At 37.4% G+C, this 23,033-nt stretch overlaps 1 long non-coding RNA gene across 1 annotated transcript in view; it reads left to right on the top strand.

The window, feature by feature from the left end:
- Positions 1–23,033, top strand: part of LOC127953259 (uncharacterized) — an 88,278-nt gene that overhangs the window by 26,489 nt on the left and 38,756 nt on the right. The window lies entirely within an intron of this gene.

Below are 23,033 nucleotides of genomic sequence, written 5' to 3'. Positions count from 1 at the left end.
TACAAATATAGAGCTCTGGTGAGCTTTTTGTTGTGTTGCAGTTAAAAGAGAAGCAGGCGAAATCTAAATGAACTCTTTAGGGGATGGGGGGGCTGTGTACTGAGACTTTCATCAGCTTTGAAGTTGCAAAGCAACGCTCACATGTTTATTGTTGACACTCACCGCAAAGCAGTTCTGTGCAGTAGCTACAGGTCATGCGTCTACCAAAACAACAAGCATGAATAATAACGCGGAGCACCATCTGGGGCACTTCAAAGCATGCTTTTCAGATAGACGTTAACAATGGAGGTGTTTTGGGGTCACCTGTTGACGTTTTGACTCTGTGAATTAACTGCTGTCTATCCAGCGGTGGAATTGTGTTTTTGATTGAAGGAAACCTGCGTCCCTGTATTTCCACAAGTGTGTGGAGGCACTGATGTGTCATCTTAGTGTGATTTGCACCAGAGGAGTTATTCTGTTATCCTGCAATGCTTTTTGCAATACTGCAGACGAGTATTGCTTTGCTCCCTCGGAGAAATGAGAGGACATAGGGTGGCTTGCATTAGTATGATCTAGGCACTGACACATTCTGTTCCCACCTGCATGACACTACCTGGGGGACGACGCTCTCCTAGAGGCGAGCATGTGACTGGTAAGTTCTCCAGTTAAAGTCGCTCCGTCTTGTGAAAGCACAAGGTATCCCTGAAAAACCACCTTGCTTGCTGCTGCTTCAGGAAAAGGCAGACTTTGGAGGTGGCTGTTGTTACAAGTGCAGACAAGTGCTGCCTTTCTGAGTTGCAGTGTCCTTGAGAGCAAGGTTTGTTCTGCTGCCTTTATTGGCATGAACTTAAGAGAGAATTTAGAAATATGGAAAAGAATAAATAAGATTTTAAGTCAGAAATTTGGTTCTCAATTTTCAGTATAATGCTCCTTCTGTTATCAGAGCGGACATCTTTTTTATTTTACTGTTGCAAAATATTGTGTGAGAACAGTGTTGAGGATGCATTACAATATCATCATTATAAATGGTAATTGATTTTAACAAAAAAAATAAAAGAATGTTAAGTTATCTGTGTGTGTGTTTATGCCATTTTCTAGTTTGAAGCATGAACCTCTGTAGACCTTGCTAGATTTGTCCTTAAAGCCAGAAAATGCTAATAGTGTTAGAAAAATTAATTTCCTGACATGCATGTGGCATAAGAATGTTTATACAAGAATCATAAACATTGCAAGTTTGACAAAAATAGACTTAACAAAATTAGCTCATCTGTTTTCCTGTGAAGTGCTCTTGATTTATTTTAATCACCAGCAGTATCCTGTAACTTGTTATATATAGTAACTATAATTATATTGCATAATCTTATGGAAAATTATAATTTTATTTTTTTACTTTTTCCAAACTTGTCTTAGTTTGTATTTTGCCTTATTTTCCAGTAAAAATTATCTAAACAATGAAATAAATGCAAAATTTCATGAAATAATAAAGTTTTTATTTGATTGTTTTCATAATTATTTTTATTTAATTTTATTATTCTTATTTAAAGCATTAACATCTCTAGAAAAATACTTTTCCTGCCTTTCATGTGGAGTATGTCTACAGAAGTCTCAATTACACATGTATCAAATACCTGAATTATGACAGAATAGACAGCAAAGAAAGTGCAGCTGGATTCCACTGAAGCACTTTGTTTTATTTTCATCACCAGCATAAATCTCAAGATATAAAAGGATAGTTCACCCAAAAATGAAAATACTGTCACCATCTATTCATGGTCATGTCTTATCAAACCTGTATGACTTTCTTCTGTGGAGCACAAAAAAGTTAGTCTTGCTCCATACATGTCTGAAAAACTTGACGCACACCCCCTGGAGCTACAATACCCATAATGCACGTAAATATTCCCAGCAGAAAAGGGGACCGACACTACAACATACTTACTATATTTTCCATGATGCACACTGGGGAATAGCAAGTACACAATTCTGGAACAGACATGGCGAAAACAAAAACATCAAAATAGTTTTATGGTCAGTGAATGTCAAACAATTTCAGTTTCAGGTCACGCTACTGAACACGACTTGACCTTTTCCATCTAGTTTTCTTCACATCAACAGTTTATTGCTGAATTTATTTAAAGTGCCTTGTTTTCCAGAATGAAAAGGGTCAGATAAAAAAAATTGGGTGCCATTCCGCAGAAGGGGATTTGGTCCATGCATTGGCTGTGCTTGCAGAGGACAGACTAGTGTTGAAGCAAAACTGCTGTCGAGAGAGAATAATGCAAACTTAATTACCGCCAGCTAATAACTTCAGGCAATCAAAACCTACTCCGCTCTGAGACTCCATCTAATTGTCATGACAACTAAAACCTTTTGTCTTCCATTTAGTCTGAGGCTAAGCAGGACCTCCAGCCCTGTAAATTTATCCTAACTGGTGTGACTCGTGTGATAAGAGTGGCTGTGATGACTGTGGCTCAGTGGCTTTATTCTGCTGCCTGTCTGTTCAGAATGACTAATTGCGGTGGAATGTGAACACGCTGGAGATGAAATGTGTATAGCTAATCCAATCATTTCCAGTAAAGCTGTAGGAAAATGAGGACTGAAGCGACACTCGGGCACCGAAAAAAGAAGGTGAGCGTGTGCCTTGGATCATTTCTTATAGAAAACCCCATTTTTTATCATTAGACTTACCTACTCATTTGCAAGGCATTAGTCTGCTCTTTAAATGCTCAGCTGGTATGACTCATCGTGTCCTGCAGACGTTAACAATGCCGTTGCTGGACCACAGACATTACATCACTGGGAATTTATAGGCCACTGATCAACTTCCTGCTCTCTGTTTCTCTTTTCTTTTTTTTACTTTGAGATTTAGTGCATTTGAGAAATACTTATCTATACCTCTCACCCTATGGGTCAACCTTTGACAGTCAGTCTTTACTGGTATATGACAGAACTACATTTTATGGGAGAAAAGCATCTTTCTCAGTTGACATTGGAATTAGCTGTGGATTTTAAATAAATTAAATAACATCTTGTTTTTAACCCTGTAAAGTTTGATCTATGGAATAATAATCAGATCTGTCTGCTCAAAGTGCCCGATCATCAAATATATAATCCAATGCAAGACAATACAGTGATGATTGAGAGAGGAACAAATAAACATGCCTAAATAGCCTGATGTGTCATACAGTATATTTGATACATTTAAAAAAAAAGTTATTTTAAATTATTTTACAATAATAATAACTTTTATTTATAAAGCGCCTTTCCAAAACCCAAGGTAACTTTACAAGACAGGTTTTGGTAGAAGAAACAGATAAACATCAATACCAGAAGACAGAACACACACCAATTGTAATAATATACCGAGACCACTTACAAAGTTAGAAAAATCCACAACAGGGTACAAATTACAGACTGAGAATTGATAGTAGTAATAGTAATACTCAGAGAATAAATGCGTTTTTAAAAGGTTTTTGAAGAAGTGAAGGGAGGATGCTTGACAGATGTTTTGGGCAAGAGCATTCCACAATCTGGGAGCCACAGCACTGAAAGCCCTAGCTCCCTTAGTCACCAGACGGAACTTAGGGTTGACTAACAATTCCTCACTAGAAGATCGTAACTATCGGGCAGGAATATATGGCAGAAGTAAGTCAGTTAAATATGTAGGGCCAAGGTTATGGAGAGCTTTATAGGTGAGAATTAGTATCTTGTAGTTAATGCGCAAAGAAACCGGAAGCCAATGAAGGTGATAGAAGATTGGGTTAATGTGATCACTCTTTCTTGTGTGGGTAATCAAGCGAGCTTCAGAGTTTTGAACATTTTGTAGTCGTTTGATGTTATTAGCTGACAGGCCATAAGGAAGTGAATTACAGTAATCAAATTGAGATGTGATGAAGGCATGTACAACAGTTTCAGCATCCTGCTGACTGAGAGAGGATTAAATACACACGATATTACGTAGGTGGAAAAAAACTGTCTTTACTATTTTACTAATGTGATCATCGCACGAAAGACTGGAATCAATGAGAACACCAAGACTGCTAACCTTAGTGGAGGGCACAATCAGATCACCATCCAGATTAGGGATGCACCGAAATTTCGGCCACCGAAAATTTTCGGCCGAAAATGGCCTTTTCGGTTTTCGGCCGATAGACTTTTATCACCGAAACAACACGGCCGAAATATTGTGATGACGCAAACAGAAACCGCGACCGGCGACCTGCACGTGCACCTGCATAGCGCAGACCACGAGCTCCACGGGACATTCACTTAACACCAGTGAGAACGTTCTCTCTCTTCTTACTCCTTTATTCGCAGCACTAAAACGTCTCCTAACAAAGAGATTAAGACGGACCACGAAGTAAAAACAAAGAAAAGTACAGTCTTATAGAGTCTGTTAGCACACGTCTCACTGAGATCTTTTCGGATCCTCTGCACTTCATCGCGAATGTGCTTGATCCGCGTTATAAAGACCATTACTTGGATGCGGAAATAAGGCAGCGCGCACGAGAAATGATCCAGGCCGCGCTGGAGACGGAGAACCCGCGTGGAGACGGAGAAGCGCCAAGCGCAGGAGACAGATCAGAGCGCAGAAAAGACTCGTCTCTGCACCAGATGAGTGGCATGCACCATCGTTGTCTGATATGTTCAGTGGAATTCTGCAAGAAAGTGCCTCAAATAATAATAATACGTTGGCTTTTTTGTTCTTTGTATACACACACACACACACACACACACACACACACAAACATATATACATACATAATATCAGATTGTAGCCATATTTATGCTAGATTTTCTGCTAGATTTCTGCTTTAATTTGATTAAAAAAAATGTTTATTTATGCCCTGGCCCTATTTAAATACACTCTCTCAAATATTCACAAATGTCAGGCAGATGACAAGCTCAACTGCTCAACAGCTAGATGGTTAACTGTCTGAAGTCACCATCCCCAGAAGTGATAACAGTCTTGCCTACTGGAGAAGTAATGCACTTTCTAGTCCTACAGAGAACAATTTCAAATGCACTTCACCTAAATGCACTTTGTTTTTATGAGAGAACTGTTCATTTTAAAACCTTTCTGCAGGCCAGTAGGCCTGTACATTATTATTAAATATACACATGAGTGGGATACATTTTTAGTTTGAATTTTATTTTATACTGTGCATTGTTGCAATGTGCTTAATAAATATTTGCATCATTTGTAATTATGTATTTTTATGTATTTTTTTTAGTTATGTAATTGTAATTATCTTTGAAACTTTAATATTAATTTATGCAATTGCAATGTCTTAATTTTAGTAAAGTTAGTACACGGTCATAGGAATAAATGCAATGGTACTAATAATTGGCATAATTTCTTTCGGTGTTTCGGTTTCGGTTTTCGGCCTTGGTTTCCTCTTTTTCGGTTTTCGGTTTCGGCCAAGAATTTTCATTTCGGTGCATCCCTAATCCAGATCTGTCAGTTGGCAAGAGAGCTTTGATACAACAGCTTTGGAGCCAATCAGAATTACCTCAGTTTTATCAGAGTAAAATTTAAGGCAATTTGCCTCCAGCCAAAACTTGAGTTTCTTGATGCAATATGTTAATGCAGAAGGAGAAAACACTGAGTATAATATAAAGTAAGGAACAACTGATGATGGTCTGTTGAATTATTAGAAATAATACAACTTACGGCGTGCATTTCTTTCTAATAATTCAATAGATGGGAGTCAATTATTCCGCATTATACTACGGTTTCCACACCTCAAGACATTGTTCAGATGTTGTAAAGACATCAGGTTTTTGTCCTTAAAACACTCTTGTGAGTAGAATTAATTTCTTATACATCTCATCCAAAGCCTCCATTGCTAATTCCAGGCTGTAAGGACTGTTGAAATAAATGTAATAATTTGGCAAAGTGATATGGACATGCAATGCAGTCAAGATCTGCCAGGAACTACTTTCGTATGTATGTTTTTTCACCATACGTTTCCCTCAACCAATTGAATTCAAGCATTCAACAGCCATGTAGTATAATATAATATAATATAATATAATATTTCCTGCCTTTGACAGATCATTATGATCACTAGTGAAGGGTTTGTGGCTTCAAAGTGATATGTCTGTCATTTTTATCAAGTACATTTTCACAAATGTAACCTTTCTTTATATTTTCATGTTTAGGCTAAAAGGGGTTCATGTCTCTGAGAACGAGAGATGTTCAGAACTAATCAATGAATCATCCGCTGTTGGAAGCACCAGTTGAAGGTGTGGAATTCTACATGGACATTTTGTTTTGCCATTGCAGACATGTCAGACTCTACCAAGAAAAAAGTTCAAAGCATTTGGCAGTTTTTGAAAGCTTTGAGACATGAGGCTCTAAAGACAAAAGGGGATCAGAAACCACTTGAAAAAATGATGTCAGGAAAAAAAAATCAATGCTTAGTGCAAAGAAACACAACGTTGCTACATAGCAAAGCGAATGACTGCAATAACCCTTTATTCACTTCAAACCAATACAAAGTGACGCAATATCATCATTTGCCGTGACTATATGTTTTGAAGGACATTCCCAATTTGAGGCAAGAGGCAAAATGTTTTGCCAATTTATTTACAAAAGAAAAGATTTAATTTGCCCTGGAAAATGTTATATATGATCGTCTGTGCTCATTTTACATTCTAATAAAGCTTAATCACAGCAGATTAGATGTGGTGTAGTAGCAAATTAAATTTGTTCTCATCAACATTCATATCTGTGATAATATAATCAGCTGAATTAGATTTTACTGTGAATACTCATTAATGCTTTATAATAAGGTGGGCTGGTTTGATGTTTCTTTACAATCAGAGTCTGTAATTAATGGCAGTGATAATACTAGTAGAAATGCCTTCAGACATCCTTGTACTAATATCTCTGTTGAATTTATTATTTATTAAATTATTATTATTTTTTTTTTTTGTGCAATATCAAACAGTAACATATACTTCTTGTCTCTATTTTCTTGGGTCCAAATCACTCTGTATCCACAATTACAGCTTGTGGTTTTAACTATCATTATATGTCGTACATTCAAAAGTATCCTCAATATGAAAACTTCAGGTTTATTTTCTCTATTACAGTACACAGAAATATGTAGCCTCCAGGACATTGAAGAAAAACATGAAAAGATCAAAGAAAGTGATATGATCTACTCTGTAGTTAAAATCGGTTTGAGTCAAAGGTGGGTTTAACTAATTTACTGTAGTGGGCTAATGGGAAAAAAAAATAAGTTGATTTTTGATGTTCACCAACAAATGGTTTATCATTTACTGAACCCTGATGTTGTTTCACAGTGTTCAGATGTTGTAATGTATTTCTGTTTTGTGAACAAAATCATCTTTTGAGTAAGATTATTATTAATATAATATTTTCAGTGAATCTGTTGATCCAGATAAGAAAACTGAAAGACTCAGACAAATCAGACTGATTCAACTAATCGGTTTGACTCAAGGCCCACTGGAGGGATTGATTATGAGTAAATAATGACATTTTAACACGGTTTCAGCCATACAAGGCTGTATAGCAGAAATGCTTTGTATGATTCATATGGACTAATTTTATTATGCTTTTGTATCTGCATGGAAAAGAGCAGCCAGCACATTATTAAAAATGTCTCCTTTTGTGTTCCACGGAATAAACTAAGTCATATGGGTTTGGAATAACATGAACTTTTTTTTTTCATGTGAACTATTCCCATAACCTCGCAACCTGACCTCATCTAAAGTCATTATATCTTCAGCCGAGTTTGTTGATGCACTGAGCACTAGATGCACATCCCATTATCAGCCATACCATCACCCTACAGGACGATCCCTTTATTGATAAAGAAAGCTACACTCAGTATTTCATCAGCACAACCTCCATCACTGAACTCCATTTATGTGCGGTGTGAGATGATTGGGTTGCCCTGATGGGAGGTCACTGCTCTCTGTATAACTGCACTACGGAGAACTTACACAGTGGGGGAAAAAATATATAGTGGCGCCATTTATTTGCCATCCCCAGAAAAGGGCACCAGCGATCTGTGAAATCACTTTGTTCGTTTGAGATGGTTGCACATTCTGTCCATTTAGGTCTGATAATGACTTAGATTATATGCCTCCCTCTCTGCCTGCCTCTTTTTGGCATCTGCAGTTATTCAGACTGGAGCATCTCCACACCCTCCCATCTACATTTAATTCAGCTCCTGCCAAAAGCCCTAACAGCCTCTGCCCCATACTAATCAAGAGAATGCATTCAAGATGGAAGTCAAGTCATTCATTAGGTTGCGGAAGCAGCCATTTGTTTTCCGTGATCCATGCGGTAATCTACCTTTTGAGACGTCGTTCCTTTTGATTTGCATTTGATCTCCGTTTTAACATGGATGTTGTTGTCTGCCTCTGTGCTTTGTGGGAAGTCTCAGATTCTGTGGTATCATGCTTCTCATTCGTGTCTAACGAGGGATTCCTAAGGCTTGAATAAATATCGCTGTGCTATCACCAAAATAACTACCATCACTCACTCTTGTATTCCCTTCCGATGGTAAACACCGTATGCCTAACAGTGCCAGTGTCATTTCACATGGCACCTCGAGGTAAAAACAACCACACTTCTATAAGAAGATGTTTTTAGGTTTCTCTGTATAGAATGTCATTTGGAGTGTTTTTTTGTGAGTGGCTTTTGCAAGCAGTTGTAGTATTAAAGGGATTTTCCACCCAAAAATAAAACCATTGAATTTTATTATGTAAGTAGTTTTCATTACATATTATAATATATACATATTAAATACATTAAGATGCAATTCAAACACACAACGACTTGAATATACATACAGCAAATCATAAACATGATTAAGGTAATACAACTGTCCTAAATACTTTTTATTAAATGTGTGAAAAAGTTTAATTTTTAAGTTTAAATTTTTCATTTTTTTTTAAATGTAACAAAACTTCTTCATTGCTTATTCATGTTTCAAAAACTGCCAGTGAAAAGCCATTATATACAAGTCGCTTTTTAAAATAATCTTATATATTTTGTATTCATTGTGGCATATAAGAAAATGCAATTTTTTAAACTAGTTGTCCTTTTTTCATGAAAAAAGAAATGGGTCTTTCAAAACAAACCAAATTAAGCCTGTACGAACACAAACAGTATACAAATTTTGCACTTTTTGTCTTCCCCCTTTTTTTAAATAAGGTTTTCCATTGTAATGATTGACCTAATGTTATATTTACAGTATTAACGTTTTAACTCAACTGGTCTAAGAGTCAGCATGAAATGATATTTCACATTTTCTGTTTTCGAAATCAGTTAATCTGCTTAAATCCACCCCTGCAAGCATGTGTTCATCTGCCTCCATTTTTGAGTTCAGTGCAAAATCCAATTAACAACTGAAGCCGCGGTCACACTTTTCGTTCCATTGTCTTCCATTCATACACATGCGAATGCATCAGACCGGAAACTCAAGTCATTGCAAAAATTCTTTGCATTTTGATGTGTTCCAAAGTTCAAACTTGGTGAAAATGGTGAATTCACATAACGTGACACAGTGTAACCAACGGCAGATCGATACGTCACACCATGAACTCCTATCTGAATTAAAAGAATATACATTTAAAGCTGCAATGCTGCAAGAAACTGGAGTAGACTGTATGTTTTTACATTTTAGGTTTATGTGTTGAATTTAAGTTTTTAAAAAGATGCTGCAGAGCATGACGTAATATAATGACTGTTGCAGCGTTCGGACGAATTTCACATACTCAAAGTGTAGTGTGACCGCGGCTTGAAGCACAGAACCAAGTCCCACCCCACATTTCTTGTTTTTCAGTAATATATTACACTCAGATTGTTCATCACAATAAAAAAGAAAAAATCTGTCAGTACTTACCCGTTACATCACAACTTTTTTAAAGGAATAAACCGAGCACCCCAGAATAGTACAAACTTTTATTGTGTTAAGAGATTAATAAAGTGTCTTTAATAAAATGTGTCTTAATAAGTGATCAATAGAATTTCATTATTTGCTCAATTTCAGCATGTCATTGTTTGCTGCGATTATAGCAATATTAAAAATGAACTCTGCTGAGCTTTAATTGCCTTTTTATGAGGACTGCCAGTTTGATTACCAGGCTGCTGAATGAGGTGTAAAATATGAATGAAGTGTCAGTGTGCCTTCAGTGGGTGCTCTAAAGCTGAGGTGCAACTGGCTGTAATATGAGCCATCCTTGAAAAATAAATAAATCTGGATTTCCATAGCTCACAGTCAGACTTTAGACATGGTTATTTAAGACTGTATGTTTTGAAATGATTTTGAGAGATTACCAATGTTTGTTGAGTGCTGCATGCAGATGCTTTTATGATTTGAGCACACCACATTTCAGGCTTCAGCACACCAAACTGTTTATTATTCCACCAATAAATATGAAATGTTTCTCTTTATTTCTACACATCCACCTGTGCTTTGGATTGTTTGTGGGAGGAAATAACTTCAGATTGATGGTCCATAGTTGATTTTACATCAAATGATGATCATTTGTAGGGCTGGGTCACATGGATTACTATGCTTAAACAAGTTCCTATTCTACCTAAAGTGCTTCTGGGTAGACTCCTGGACATCTGTAAAATTTAGCAACAACACAGGACCAGGGATAGGCTGATACTTTGAAATCTTGTAAAAACTTTAAGACATTACTCTGCTGGGTTTTAAAGAGGCATTCCTTAAGGGTCTGTGCTCGGCTAAGCCCCTGCTTCTGTGTACTCACACAGAGAAATAATGAAGTCCAAAAATGGTCAAGAAGGCCTTCAGCAAGCCAGCCCTACTCTCAGGGTTCAGTATCTGACACTGCTTTGAACCTACATGGAATATTAAGGCATGCATCTGGAACTGACAAATACACATTTGAATTCCACACTTGGATAACAACTTCAGCACACAATGAGGGGATTTTTCCTGCTCCCTCTCTGTTCTCTTTGGCAAAAGCTGAGACGAACCCAATTAACCCGAGTTAGAGACAGAGCAATACTACAGGCAATGCCCTTATCCAACACTCATGAGATCAGTCTTTACTATTAGACTGCATACACTAGGATGCCTCACGCTTTCCTAATTGAAACCTTTGGGACTGGCTTTTTAAGTCTTGAGAAAACCATGTATGACTTTGAGCACTGAGCATGTACAATCAGAGGTTTCCTTCTACTTGAAGCACACAAGCAAAAAGGGGCTTTTTCCTTTGTTATGAAAAGGGCAAGTTACATCAAGAGCCAAACATGTTTAGCACTTCTTTATTATCTCAGCTGCTTTTATTTTCGATGTAGATTTTAAAGTATCTGCAACACGTTATGTTTTTAGCCTTCATTGTTTAATGTGGTTTGCGTTAGTTTGTGTAGTCTTGATTTTAGTGGAAGAGAACACCACACAAGCTAACAGTTATTAACAATACTAATTATTTATAAATAATAAATATCGTTCGCCCAAAATAGTAATTGAAAAGGGAAATGGGGTCAGTGACAGTATACAATTTTAACTTATTACAAAAATGCATATTTCAAATAAATGTTCTTTTAAACTTAAGGATTTAAAAAAGAAAATGGGGAATCATGTGTTTCAACAAAAATATATAGCAGCCCAATGCAATGCTTAAATTTGAATAAAAACTATAGAATGTTACTGTAACTATAATACTCTTGACTTTCAAGGAACCACATTCCACACTTTTGATCTGTACACCCACGGCTATGAAACTTCTGCTGTATATTAATTTGAGAAACAGGTGTGTTAAAGGTGCAGGTGTTTTGTGTTCCAAAAGAAAGAACGCAAGACGCTGCCTTAGAATGTAGGCTTGGTTTTGAAAATCAGTAGAGACATATTGTAAGGAGGCAGAAGACAACCCTAAGGTTATAATTTTTAGTAATTAAATCAGTGAGTCACAGGACCTTGATGATCATTTGCAAAATGTTGGTGTTAAGAAAATGTCATTGCGTGGAAGGTTAGTAATATAGACAAAATCACAAGTCTCATTTCATATGCAATTTTCTACCCCAACCATATTAAATATGACTTGTTTTTTCAGTCATGGCGAACTGCTCATACATACTTAAAGCCTTCCAAAAGGGAGTTTTTGCTGCAATGCCATAAAATAACCATTTTTGGGTTCATCTAAGAACCTTTCAGTGAAGACATATTAAAAGTGTGTGTGAAGAACCTTTTAATAATCTAAAGAACACTTTTACACTTTAAAGAACCATTTGTGTGATGAAAAAGGTTCCATGGATATTAAACATTCTTAATGGAACCCAGCAAGCACACCATGTCATAAGACAATGATATTTGGTTAAATTTCGGGTTGAAATGTCAGATGACCAAATTTCAGAATCGATTCAATGTGTAATGTCAATGTTAATTTGATGTCCAATACCAACACCAGCTGATGCTGATATTTCTTTACTTTTAGGATGTGCAACCAAAATCCAATATTAAGTCATGTCAAGTTGGTGTCAAATACTGATGTCAAATACTGACGTCAACCAGATTTTCATTCTCAACCAAAATGCAACATCTGTCCGACTTCATATCCAACGTCAACCTGATGCTATATTGATGTCCTGTGCTTGCTGGGGAACAATCAATGGAGAAATTTTGTTTATCAGGCTCTTTTGGCACACTCGCTTTGGACCTCAGTTTAGATACTGTATTGAATTGAACACAATTGAAAATAATGCTTTCAAATTGCTCTCGCAGTACTTTGGTGTCATACAATGATAGGTGCGCAGCTAAAAGTCAAACCAACAAACGATCGAACACGTGCATGTATTTTGATCATTCTCACCTTCACCTTCGATTATGTAAAATACCTGCATGTTATTGGTCAAACTACTTTGGATATTTTGGGGAATATAAAAATCATAGCCAGGACGCGTCCCTTATAAATGGCAAATATGGCCACAAAAGTTGTTTTTTTTCAGTTGAAAAAACTCTTTATTTATTTTTGTATATTTTTATAGTGCAATTAAATCTTGCCTCCTGAATAAAGTTTTGTTTGGGACATTTTAGATTTTCTGAAGATGGCCGAGTTCCTACCATCCCTACGATTATGCCCATTGCAGTAAAATGAAGGGTTAGCAAATTTCGGGAAGTTTGGCTGGATCGATGGCCCAACTCATTAAGAACGCAGCACACTTTAAGGAAAGACCCCCATAAATCCATTAAAGCACTGTGGGATTAAGAGAAAGAACATTTGTCAAATTAAGTGCAACCTGTGCTATTGATTCCTGCTAACCAAGGTAAATGAAAGGGAATTAATTAAAGCGGATTAACGGATAAATGAGGGCACTGCAGAGGCATTTCCTTAGGCGCTTTTAATGACCCACAGGGCAGATGAAAGGACTTTTGGTACACTTTATTTGTGTCTGCTGGATAATACCCCACAGCAAGTGTTTCGTTATTGTTATGTATGACGGGCCGATGAAAAGTTGGCATGAAAAGAATAGTGAGTGGAGAGCAATGACTGCATTTTTAAATTCAGGTCAAGTGTTTTAGGTGAGAAGAGTTGCAGTCGGTGCAGCAGTAATTGCACTTCTCTGGGGCTGGGGTCATTTGTCCGCTGACAGTGGATTACTGGTCTTACTGTTTGTGATTAAGCCTACAAAAGGCTGTGCGATTTCCGCATGGGGCTCCCGGCTCCAGCCTCCTGAGAGGAAACAGCTGTTCGGTCCTTCTGTCTTCAGGAGGAAGATGAATCACTGTATCCCTTAGCAAGTTTCCTTTGTCACTTTAGCTACCACAAATTATTATTATTATTATTATATATATATATTTTTAAACACAGCTACTCCAGAGTCCATGTGTTCAGGTGTTGACTGTCAGTGTCAGACAGAGCATATGCATGACTACTAATTACAGGTACGGGAGAGTGTACATTACTAATCGACTGTGATCATGATGCTTTGGATCCAAATCAAGAAAATACCAAGACATTGATCACACTCAACATTTTGAAATTGGATCCATAAAAAAAATGGGCACTGAGAACAAGAAACTTATCATTTTAACACCAATATCAAAGATTATTCCAAGGATTAGATGTTTCATCCTGAAAAAGCAACTACAGGCTTACAAAGCTTTCTGGACCAATAAAAGATTTTATAAAGAATTTCACTTTTATTTATTTCTCTACATTAAATTATTCTGAATATTAAACCTTTGTCAGGCTATATTTTTAGATATGGATTTTATTTTTTAATTTTTTAAATAATATTAAAGAAAATGTGAAGTTTTGCAAAATAATCATTTTGAATAGGACAATGCATTAATTGTTAATATATTTGCTTTATGTGTTGCCCTGAACTACACTACTATTCAAAAGTTTGGGGTCGGCAAGAATTATTATTATTATCATTTGAATAAATACCTTTATTCAACAAGAACACAAAATTGATGATTAAATTGATAAAAATAAAAAAAAATCCTGAAAATTCTTCAGCATTTTTTCAATTCATGATTTCTAAAGCAACATGCGACACTGAAGACTGGAGTAATTAAGCTGAAAATTCAGCTTTGCATCACAGGAACAAATATAATTTTAAAATATATTAAAATAGAACACAATTATTTTAAATTGTAATAATATTTCATAGTATTACTGTTTAACTGTATTTTGATCGAATAAATAGAGCCTCTGTGAACTTAAGAAACTATATATAAGTATATCAGTATTTTATCTCTGTCTCATTTATTTTTGACTGAAGTCTAACTTCAGTAAACAGTGGCATGGCTTACCCCACTCTCCACTGCTGTCAAAACTGTGAATAACTGTTCAGCTTAAGGTCTACAACAGGGTGTAACATTCACTGGTGGCAGCCTGAAATGGGAGGACCAGCAATGTTTTATTACTATACCGGTTCACTCCCTTTTCAGTACAGCACGTGCACCTTAAATGTGCACTAGAGAGACAACACAATGACCCAATAAAGCTTTCAGTAGCAGAAACACTAGTGCAACTCCTTGAAAAACAATATCTAAACTTATTTTTAAAGCAACTGAAGTGCCTACAAATCATTTCCCAATGTGTGGAGCAAAAAAATCAATGAAGAGTTCTCCAAATTGAGTTTGCAGTCTGCTTGACAAACTTCATGCTCAGGATCCACTGGAGCAAAAAATCTAAATCAAGTTGTCAACAGGCGTTTTTATCATGGCGGAACAAAGATTTGAGAGCGTTTAAAAAATTCCCAGTAATCGCTCCTAATGCACACCAGACATGAAGAAGAGGGTATGGACATGAACTTAAAATCATCTCCCAGGAAATAGTCCATATTCCACTTTATGGTGCCAGATGCATCAAGACATCCCAGAGAGACAAACAGAGTGTATTCTCCTTCATAAATACCGTTTTTATTGCACGTTGACAGAAAGCTATCGGCCTGCTGAGGGAAAACACAGCCTGTTGTATTGGCTGTCATCTGAGATCTCGAAATTAAACTCAGAGGAGTTCGAGTGCAAAAAAAAAAATATGGTTTTATAGGGAATTAAGCAGCCTGAGAGAGTTTGTGCAGATTAACTGTCTTATTTGGCAGCAAGAAACATGGTTCCTGGGCATTCCCCACTTTTCAATTTGTCAACCCCATTGCAGGATGTTCCTCCAGAGCTTGTTGTATCTCCATAAATTTGCAACTCATTTGCACTTGCCGATTTTGACAGAGAACCCTGGACAGCGGCACTTAAACCGGTCATTATTTATTTGATCTCATTTGGTGTGATTTAAGACCGGACCTGGCCGGTAATTAAGCTGTGTCAGCGTGGAGACGTGTACCCAGTATGGGTGCTTATTGATTTACAGTAAATTACCATCTTTAGGGGAGGAGCGGAGGAGAGGCATGATTCACTCGCACATTCTCTTTCAGCTCAGGCTATAGCGATGGCTGACCCTTTCTCTTTGTCATCCACTCTTTATTGCTACAAGCAACGGACGCGTTCACGGTGCTGTCCACGTATCGGTGTGTTGCAGCGTTCTATTTGCATAACTCATTTACAGGAATGCGGGTGTCTGTTTGCCGCGCTTGACAAAAAGGCAATATGAAAGAAGGGCGGCCACTACCTGACAAAATATTAATAAAGCAGACGAGGCGAACTACACTGTGGCAGAAGTCAAGTGTCATTTAACAATGAACAATGACATATTCTCTGGCTTGCTGCTCCGAAGGGAATAACAAAACGTTACTGAATGTACTCCTGTGCACGAGGATGGGGAGGGTAAAGGGAGGAGAACTCAAGCGATGAGAGTCAAAAATTACACGCCGCTCTCGTCTGTCTGTCTGCAAGCTGCTTTTTTTGCTGTGCAAGTCAGTCGGCCTTATGTATACTGAACCTTAAAGAAGGTCTCACAAAAATGTATCTCTCTCTCTTTCTATATAGATCTTACAAAATAACAAAGTTACAGAAAAACAAAGTTAGTAACATAATCCATTACATTACACAGTTTAGGTAATATAATCAGACTACTTCTTGATTACGTTTGACTTAACAAATTTATTACATTGATTTAAATAGGCTAGTCCTGTACCATACTGATATAAAAATACAAAGAGAAAAAATATATATTCCATTCATTGTTATTAACAAAATGAAGTGCATTAAACATTACATTACATCAAAATTTCCCAGACTGGGGTTTGTAAAGGAACTGCAAGGGGGTTTGGCTTACTTATCATATGACCATTAATTAAAGGAACACTCCACCGTTTTTTGAAATAGGGCTTATTCACATTATTTCCTACATTTAGATAGGTGGGCAAATGCATTTTTGTGTCAGTGCATGCATTGTTTTAGTTTGACTGGGTCGGCGTTAGCTTAGCTTAGCACAATGAATGGAATCCTTTAGGGCTGCAACTACCGATTATTTTGATAATCGATTAATCTGTCGATTATTTTTACGATTAATCGATTAATCGGTTTATGTACTTATATTTTAGTTTTTTCCATTTTTTCCCCAAGTAAATTATTAATAAAGGGTCTTTATCATTCAGCATAGATTTTTAAGAGATTTTAACCATTTTGCATTGTCATATCCTCATCAAAAATATACCTGGAGTTGTTTTATTATGTTAGTAATCCTTTGTCGAACTCTTCTGCAATCAAAACACTGATCCATACTCTAGCAAAATTCACAAGGAGATTTCAAATATTGTTTTCACCATGGCAGTCCTTAGAGCTCCTAAAGTAGTTTAACATCCCAAACAAAGCTTAAGGAATCTTTGAGAACATATTTTCACGAAGTATAAGGATAAAACAGAATAAAATTGCAGTGCATTGTATTTTAATTATTTACTGGGAAAAAGCTTTATAGCTTATGCTGTGAAATTGTAAACAATCCTTCGAAAAAAAGTGCCAATGGCATGAAACCTGAATGGAACTCACAATTTAAAGTAAAATCCATCAGAAGGTTGTCCAGAAAAAAAAAATTGGGACACACACAAAAAACCTGCTGTGTGAAAAAGAGCAGTGAATACTTAGAAAAGAAGTGCATTTTAAATATACTCAAACATTTACCTCTCTCATTCAGTCATAATTAGGCTGCAAGTCTGAATTATGAACTGGTAAACGACAAACTGATCACATAACATGTTTGTAAAGCTTTAAATGTTAACTGTTAAAAAGCAATGTTTTCAGCTTTTACGACTAAACATTTGCAAACAACCTTGTACTGGAGAATCTGCACAAATAAAATTTTAGGGGCCGTTCACATATCGCACCTAAAAACGCGTGGAAAACGCTAGTCGCGCCGCTTTCTCCTTCTTTCCAAAGCGCTCGGGCAGAAGCGCCCCTGAGGCGTCTGCCTTTGCTAAGCAACCATGACGTGCTCTCTCCATGACGTGCCCTCTCCATGAAGACCCGGAAATTTCAGCAAAGGATACATGGATGCGGTGTGGACGCGCCTGGAAAAACGGGCGCATCGCACCGCGTGCGTGTCGCGACCGCGTCGCTTCCATTATGAGAGTGCATACTGCGCGCCTACATAGGAAATAACGAACTTGAGCACGCAAAAGACACGATATGTGAACGGCCCCTTAAACAGTTCAGTAGTGCAGAGTTTACAGGTTACTCTTCATTTTAAAGGCTCAAAGTAAAGTACTCCCACTTCCCGCTGAATGCTGCAGAGACGCTGTTCGGGAAGCACGTGACATAAAACGAGGCCAGCTATTGGCTATTCGCTACTTCACCTGCTGTACTGGCTGAGTAAAACCTCCGGTGGCTCATTACTGCCACACTTTGGTCACCGCAGATTTGAAATATGCACGAAATGAGCCGCTTATGGCAAATAAAATTTATTTAGCGACGAATCGATTACTAAATTAGTTGACAACTATTTTAATAATCGATTTTAATCGATTAAATCGATTCGTTGTTTCAGCTCTAGAATCCTTTGTTGCCAGCTAGCATGGCCGGAGTAAAAGTGATCGAAAAATAAAAAAAAAAACACCTAATTACTTCTTGTGGCCTGCGTATTCACAACGAGTACAAATAGCGATCCAGATTAACACTAGGCGATTTCCTAGGCAGATATTGACTTGGGACTATATTATGGGGAAGCACAGGCGAAGCACTGCTACTTCGGCGCAGAGAATCACGCAACACATGAAAACATCAACTCTATGTGAATACAGGTATAATATGGGTCGATCTATACATGCGTCATGATTAAAATAATCACTTACTCTGTGGACAGCTGTCCATTTGGTCCATTCGGCGTGGGGCGTTTTTTCCAGTTCACTTTGTCACACCGGAAAAAAAATCGAGTACTGCAGAATGGATCAGCGCCGTGAAATCCTCTGTAGATGTGACACAACTTCGGGCACGCTCATCTTGATCTGACGTGTTGAGCCTGGTCATCAATGGCAAAAACATGTCCCACTCTCTACAGCACAGACACTCTATTTCCGTCGGTTATAGATTGGCATATTCCCCCACATTCACACCACCAGTTCATGTTTGCTCTCATCCTTACGTCCTCAGGCTGTTGAGCGAACGCAACCTCCTCCTCCTGTCGTTCTATTTCCAAAGCACGCAGCTCGTCTTCTGTAAACTCTGGTTCAAATAGGTATGGTTCTGGTTCTTGACTGTCTGAGAAGTCACCCTCTTCGTCTCTCTCAAAATCAGCCATGTTCATCGCCATTCGTGTACTGTAAGGAAAATAGCCAGGCAGCTACTATTCACGCCGGTGTGTTGACGGAAGTCGTGGGATTTCATGTGTTGCGTGATTCTCTGCGCCGAAGTAGCAGTGCTTCGCCTAAGCAGCAGTGCTTCGCCTGTGCTTCCCCATAATATAGTCCCAAGTCAATATCTGCCTAGGAAATCGCCTAGTGTTAATCTGGATCGCTATTTGTACTCGTTGTGAATACGCAGGCCACAAGAAGTAATTAGGTGGGTTTTTTTTATTTTTTTGATCACTTTTACTCAGGCCATGCTAGCTGGCAACAAAGGATTCCATTCATTGTGCTAAGCTAAGCTAACGCCGACCCAGTCAAACTAAAACAATGCATGCACTGACACAAAAATGCATTTGCCCACCTATCTAAATGTAGGAAATAATGTGAATAAGCCCTATTTCAAAAAACGGTGGAGTGTTCCTTTAAGAGAACTGTGAACATGCAAATGCAAAATGTTTTTGCGAAAACTTTGAAAACTATATTTTTAGGAGTCTTTAAATGGGTCATATGATGCTTCTTTTAAAGATCATTATTTTGTTAATTTGGTGTAACAGAATATGTTGACATGCTTTAATGTTCAAAAAACACATTATTTTTCAAATTCTATACATTATTGTAGGTCCTCTATGCCCTGCCTCTCTCAAACGCGTCATTTTCTACAAAGTCCCTCCTTCAGACAAGCGCAGTCTGTTCTGATTGGCCAACTGAAACAGTGCATTGTGATTATTTACAGCCTTATGGTGTGGTTACAGCATCTACCAGCAGGGGCTAACCAGCCAAACCTTGACCCTTTGTTGGATTAACTGATGGTCTGATCTGGCTGTTTAGAAGTTAGTGTAGCTGAATTTAATAATATGTGAAGGGATATTGCCATGAAGTAAAAGAATTGGAAGATTTTTTGTAAATAAAAGGTCTAAAACTGACTAAAACAAGCTAAGTGGTTTCTAGCATTACTTCCATAATTACCCAGTGGTTGTTGTGAAAATAATGGTTTTAGATACAGAGCAGCCATTTTGTGTGCTCTGCATGAGTGCATCTGTTTATCTTCTCAGTCATTTGGAGACCTGTTAATTGCTCTGCTATTTCTAGCTTCATTGAGTTAATAGTGTTGGCCGCCAACGCCCATGCACCACACAAAGACGTCAATACATTGATACATGGAAGATCTGCCGAAATAGTTCACGGATGCTGTCGTTTCTCTCTTTGTGCCCATCTCTGCCTCCTCCGAGGTGTTTTGCACAGAGTCCAACCCCTGCTCCCTCTGCTCCAATGCCTGCCAAAACACTGTTTGCACCAAGTTTCATGCTTATGGTCTGCCGCTCCCCGCCTGCTGCAGCTTGCTCTAGGGTGGTTCGTTCTTTTTATGTGTCTAAAATCTGTCTCCTCCATCCCTGTTAATGTGGTTGCAGTCCAAGACATTTTTATTTGCTAGGAGTGAGTCTTGGAGACGTAGCGACAGCATCCGGAGGGAGGGGATGGCCTCGGTTCTCCAGAGGTCTATTGATGATGTTTGTGTTGTCTTGTTGGTTGCTGTCTCTTCCTCTCCCCTCAAGCTGTACAATGTTAGAATGCAGCTTTTATCTGAGTTATTCGATTAAAAACATGTTGCAAACCGCATGTGCAAATGTACATCGTAACACGTATATGATTAACTGGCCTTCTGTATGGCCTCATTTTACGCCAATAAAACCTCAGACTGAGTTACTGGTTTGGGATTCCCACTGGTTACGTGCTAGGTATTACTTTGTGGGATTTGTTTTGCATCTAGGTTTGGTAGAATAATTTAATGTCATGTCATCTGTAGCTGCACTATTTATTTGATTATTGGAAAAACAGTGGTTTGCATTTGATTAACTAAATTTACATTTAATTTCCTTATGGGTTGAATTGATAGGAAAATGCAATTAATACAATTAATACAATTGACAACTGTAATTGTATTTATTTCATGTTATGTATATAATATAGAATTAAATGCACTTCATTTTAGTCCTGACATCTCTCAGAGAGTTTAGTATGGTAATATATGTGACAATGTGAATGTATTTTGTCTTGGCAGAATAAATCCGCTGCTGGGGCCAAATCATACGGAAGTTCTAAGCGGCCATGCATTATAATATTTTTTCTTCTTGTTTTCTCGTTATAACGACTTAATTTTCTCGTTTTCTCGACATAACGAAGTTTGTTTTCTCGTTATAAAGACTTCATTTTCTCGTTTTCTCGACATAACGAAGTTCGTTTTCTCGTTATAACGACTTAATTTTCTCTAAGAAGTTACAAAACTGCGCCAGCAGGTGGCACTATAGACCTGAATATAACTGATGGGGCGTTGTACACTATCCACTTTACTGTATGCGGACCTTCCTCATGATCGCTATAATTTGTGCAGTCTTTATTACTGACATTTAATTAATTCATAAATGTTAAATGCTTGAATCAATATGAATATTTTGTGTATTAAGTTCCTGCTAGATGCATGAGTTTCACCAACGCGTTCTGTGTCATAAAATAACTGCTTATCAAAACCTAGGTTGACGTCACTGTATTCTGTTTATCTACAGTAGGACGGGATTTAACGATGCAGGCTGATGTGCTTCTTTTCCTTATTACTAATCTTTATTGTTAACCATATTGATGAGAAATGTGATGTATATGTAAAATCCATAGGCTAATTTAATTCAGTTTTGTTCTATAATGTTTTAATCGTTTTTTTCTACACACACACAGACACACACACGCACACACACACACACACACTACACCTAGTCCTACACATGGCTGTCTTTTCAAACAGAAGCTTGTAACACACATGATATCTGCCACATCATATAATGAGTACTACAAATTACAAATTATATATAATTTTAATTCAAATAAAGGGAAAATGAAAAGTGAGTTTAATCCAAGCAGCTAATTTCGCGGTGTTGCCATTTAAACATGTTAATTACAAAAACAAAATGTTCGTTGTACTGTCTCTGGAAAAATCAACAGTGATTGATCAGCCTTTATTTATATACAGAATTGTAGACTTTATTACCTAGGTGAAGCTAAATTTGCTGAAATATAGGCTACAGTAAGAGCGCCTGCATGGTTGTCCATCAGATGCCTGTCAAAGTTGAGTTCGTTACTATAGCAACAGTAAAACTGTCATGTCATTATAACGAGAAAACAAACTTTCGTTATGTTGAGATAACGAGAAAAATAAGTAGTTATAACGAGAAAACGAACTTCGTTATGTCGAGATAACGAGAAAAATAAGTCGTTATAACGAGAAAACGAACTTCGTTATGTCGAGATAACGAGAAAATTAAGTCGTTATAACGAGAAAACAAAAAGGGAAAAAAAAATGTAATGCATGGCCGCTTAGAACTTCCGTAAAATCAAGTTCTCCCTACTGCCAATACATCCACAACATACTGCTGTGGGCATGTAAGAAATACCGCTGCTGCACATGTAACATATATGTAATAACTCCCAATATACGTATATCATACATAAAATCACCCTGTATAGCAGATCTATTGAGGTGGAGCTGGGGAAGGTGGAGGGTTTCTGAAGCGGACTGCAACTGCTACAGCAATTACTAGCCAAGCATTTGAATGTTGTGCCGTGAGCTCATTGGCTGTGCAAGAAACCAATCAGCTGCACCATGTCAATAATCATGTTATTATATCTGATTGAGTTAGAACCTATCTACATTTCATGACAGAACTTTGTATTTAATTAACTTTTTTTTTTTCAAAAGAAAAAATCTTAAAAAGCAAAAATTTAAAGAAATTGACATTACCACTAAAAACTAAAATGTAAAACTGAACACCGATAGACCTAGCTAAGAAAACTATGTTCTAAAAACGTT

Source organism: Carassius gibelio, chromosome B3 (assembly GCF_023724105.1).
Source record: "Carassius gibelio isolate Cgi1373 ecotype wild population from Czech Republic chromosome B3, carGib1.2-hapl.c, whole genome shotgun sequence".
Taxonomy (NCBI): domain Eukaryota; kingdom Metazoa; phylum Chordata; class Actinopteri; order Cypriniformes; family Cyprinidae; genus Carassius; species Carassius gibelio.
This window is presented reverse-complemented; position numbering and strand designations above follow the sequence as displayed.